The sequence below is a fragment of the Tamandua tetradactyla genome, chromosome 15 (assembly GCF_023851605.1).
Source record: "Tamandua tetradactyla isolate mTamTet1 chromosome 15, mTamTet1.pri, whole genome shotgun sequence".
Taxonomy (NCBI): domain Eukaryota; kingdom Metazoa; phylum Chordata; class Mammalia; order Pilosa; family Myrmecophagidae; genus Tamandua; species Tamandua tetradactyla.
Genome location: NC_135341.1, coordinates 4,870,289 through 4,874,557, shown reverse-complemented (window position 1 = coordinate 4,874,557; position 4,269 = coordinate 4,870,289).

Below are 4,269 nucleotides of genomic sequence, written 5' to 3'. Positions count from 1 at the left end.
CTGGTGAGTTACAAGGGCATATTTAGGCAAATATTTCTGGGTGTTGCAAAGCTTCTTTCTGATCACACACTAGTTGGGGGAAAAAGTTGATTGCAATGTTAAAAAAAAAAAATGGAACACTCTGAGCTTGGGTCTACTCTTCCCCAAAGGAAAGATCTGCATTCTAGGATCTGTTTACAATCCATCCAGGAAGCTCCGTCATCACCACCAGTAGGCTTGCGGCCACACCCTTGGATGCTCTGCTATTAGTGAAACACTCAGCCCTTCTCTCCTGACCACCTTTGTTGGGTTCTCTCTGGAGTTTGAAATGAGAAAAGCTAAGGAGAGTCATACAGGACTGTCAGGAACAAGAACAGGGCTGGAAATACCAGGGAAGGAATCTGGAGGTTGACTTCATAGCGGGGCACGGACCAGGTTGGTAGAACAAAGTTTAAATAAGGAGCTAGAGTGAGCTGAGACCTGAGGCCACTTGAATTCAGAGTTATAGAAAATGATTGAGAAGGGCTGTTCCAGCATGGAGATTCATTCCTATCCTAACAAAACATAGAAAATTTTGAGTGGATCAGAGCATGGGTTCAAGTTCATGCTCTCAAGATCACCATTGTTTTACTATGAATTCCCCACACGTTTGGGATTTTGGCAGCTTGATGGTGCACTTGCCTCTAAATTAGAAGACTTAGCTCTGTTCTGTCTCTCATGAATGAGGGAACAGTTGTGACACACTTACTTTAAGAACCCATTTTTTCATTGTATTTCTTCATTGAACTGTATAGAAATTTTGAGAGGAAGATACTATTATCCCCATTTTAAAATGATTTCTCCTTATGAAATGAGAGGTTCAGGTTAAACAATTTTCTAGGTCTCAATCATTTTCTATGACTCTGAATTCAAGTGGCCTCAGGTCTCAGCTCGCTCTAGCTCCTTATTTAAACTTTGTTCTACCAACCTGGTCTGTGCCCCGCTATGAAGTCAACCTCCAGATTCCTTCCCTGGTATTTCCAGCCCTGTTCTTGTTCCTGGCAGTCCTGTATGACTCTCCTTAGCTTTTCTCATTTCAAACTCCAGAGAGAACCCAACAAAGGTGGTCAGGAGAGAAGGGCTGAGTGTTTCACTAATAGCAGAGCATCCAAGGGTGTGGCCGCAAGCCTACTGGTGGCGATGACGGAGCTTCCTGGATGGATTGTAAACAGATCCTAGAACGCAGATCTTTCCTTTGGGGAGAGTAGACCCAAGCTCAGAGTGTTTCATTTTCCTGTGTCACTTATAGCTACTTGTTAATAAAATTAGAATAATACAGATAACTAAATTTTGGTTTTCATGTAACTAAAATCATGGCATTATTAGAGTTTGTTGAAGACTTTAATTTCATAGTCTAGCAAGAAATTTGGCAGCCACCCAATGCTGTGGCAATACTGTAAAATTCTGCTGAGGAAGTGCAAGCATAAAGCAAAGGGATTCCTACAGTTTTCTGGAGGGGTGCAGTATCACTTGTCAAAGCACCAGCACTGTCTGGGGTTTGTCTTGGTTTGGGATTGTTGCTCTGACATCATTAATTAAATAACATATTGGAGAGATTAGGTTGGAATTTGCTTTCGTTGATCATTATGTTGATTGATTCATGCATTTTTAAGAGATTTTATTGTTACTATGCTTATCTAGTTCTTTTCCAAAATGGGATTTCTTTTATACCAGAAAGCAGGAATGGGTAGATGTATATCTAGGATGGGTAGATGTAAGTCTTTTGATTTGCTGTAATGGGTAAGGGGCTAAAAAGTTAGAGAACTGCTGGTTTATAGTGCTTTGCTGTATTTATCAGGCCCAACCTGGCTGAGGATACTTGGTTGGCCGCCCTATTTCAATCAAGCAAAGTGACTGTGCTGCTTTATATGAATATTGTGCCTGTCCCTGGAAAGGCAGGGAAATTAGGATTAAGCAGACCCCCACTGCGAGCTCCCTTACTGATAGGCTTGAGCAAGAAAAAACAGAGGGCAAAGCACATATTATTCTGAAACACTCAAGCATAAATCCTGCTGATCATAGAGACTTGGGCAGTGATATAATCTATGAACACAAAAAATAATAATGCTTATAATTTAACCCTTTCCCTGCAAAAGTATTTCCCCCCTCACTCAGCTCAAAGTGTCCCTTCTTCCAGAAATCTTTTCTGATCCCTCCAAGTAGCCATGGCATTTACCACTTACTTGTGCAATTTTATTTTTTGATTGTCTTTCCCCCCCGCCTTTTAATAGACTTTATTTTGTAGAGCAGTTTTAGGTGTATTAATGAGGGTTCTCCAGAGAAACGGAATGGACAGGGGTAAGTCTTGGCAAATACGAAGGACATTTCTTTCTCAGGAGTAGTAGGAAAGAAACAAATGGATAGGGTGAGTACTGGGGTGTTTACTAGGCTGAATAATGGTCCCCCAAAGATGTCCATGCCCTAATCCCTAGGAACTGTGACTATGTTGTTTTTTTACATGGCAAAAGGAATTTTGCAGATGTGCTTACGGACTTTGAGAGGCAAAAATTATCCTAGATTTTCCAGGTGGGCCTGATGTCATCACAAGTGTCCTTAGAAGAAGGAGGCAGGAGGGTCAGAGTTGGAGAAGGAGATGTGACTGGAGGTTGGAATGATGTGGGGCCATGAGCCAGGAAATGTGGATGGCCTTTAGAAGCTGGAAAAGGCAAGGGAATGAATTCTCCCTTAGAGTCTCCAGGAGTGCAGTCCTGCCAACACCTTGGTTTTAGTCCACTGAGAATGATATTGGACTTCTGATCTCTAGAACTGTAGGAAAATAAATATAAAGTACTAACTTTGTGGTAACTTGTTACAGCAACAATAGGAAACGAATGCAAGGCAGAACGTAAAGATGTAGGGGTTTGGAGGTGGAGAAGTGATTTCTGAGGTCAGAGTTTGATTTGGTGGGGGTAGGGATGGTGTCAAGTCAGCTGCCAAGGAATGTTTTCAAAGTGGGCCTGGGACATTGGAGGTGTTTGTTAAAATGCAGCTCCTTGGGCCCTCCCATAGAACTACCCCTGCTGAGGGAAGGCCCAGGAATTGAGGTTTAAATTGGACTCCAGGGGATAAAGGTGCCAAAATTGGTGCATTCCTGTCCTTTGCTCCAGTACCTTCCCTAAGTTGAAGTGAGCCACTTTCTACTGGGCTCCAGCATTGTCTTGGAAACTTTGGCAAGGAGCAGAGTTGCTCTGCAAGTGGCTGCAGGAGTTCCTGCATGTGACCCTCAGGACCTCAGGTGAGCCGCTGTGACCTGAGTGATGGCGATCAAATTATCTGTCCAAATCGGTACATCAGTGAAACCTGCAGAGGGCGAGAGTGTTGATTTGCACTGGACTTTGTTGAGGGAAACACAAACGAGATCTAGGATAAAGGGTTTGCTCACTACACCCCATTAGCTGTGATCATGGGAGAACCTGGGTTTCGGGATCCTAGCAACAGACCTGGGTTCAAGTTACACCTTTGACTCTTACAAATCATGTAAAATTGGGGAAGCTAACAATCGGTCTGGGCCACAACTTTTCAACATTATGAAATTAATTCCCATCTCCCAGGGTGTTCAGAGGGAAAAATGAGGCACTGTATATAAATTAACCACTCATGGCATAAATATTGAGTGGCTACCATGTGCCAGTGCACTGTTAGGTATGGAGGACACACAATAGTGAACAAAGCAGACAGGGCTCTGTCTAGAATGTAGATTTCCCTAGAATCTACATCATTGAGGGAAAAGTTGACATTGATTAAACAGACATGAGAGTATATAAACATAAATGCTAAATGTTATAATGAGAAAGACCAGGGAACTGTGAGATTCTAATTGGAGAACCTGATCATTCTTGGGAGGGAATTTAAGGATCTCCACTAAGGAAGTGATATCTGAAGCATTAGCAAGAGTTAACTGCTGGAAGGCTATGCACGTGGGGGAGGTGGGATTATTGCAGGAACAGCATATGCAAAGGCTCTGAGGCAGGAGGGACCCAGATGGGGGAGGTCAGGGAGCACAGATGAAAGTGGCTTGAGGGGAAGGTGCAGGGGAAGAGAAGGCCTTGCAGAAGTTAAAAACTTTCACCTTCCCACAGAGCAATGAGTCCCATGATCAGATTTGCATTTGGAATTAATGTCTGGCTGTAAGGTGGAGAATCTGTGGAATTGGGGCAGGCAGGAACAAGGAGACACCAACTAGGACAGTGCCTGAGACACAAAGGGTGTCTAATAAATCTTAGCTCCCACCTCTAATTCCAGACAAGACTG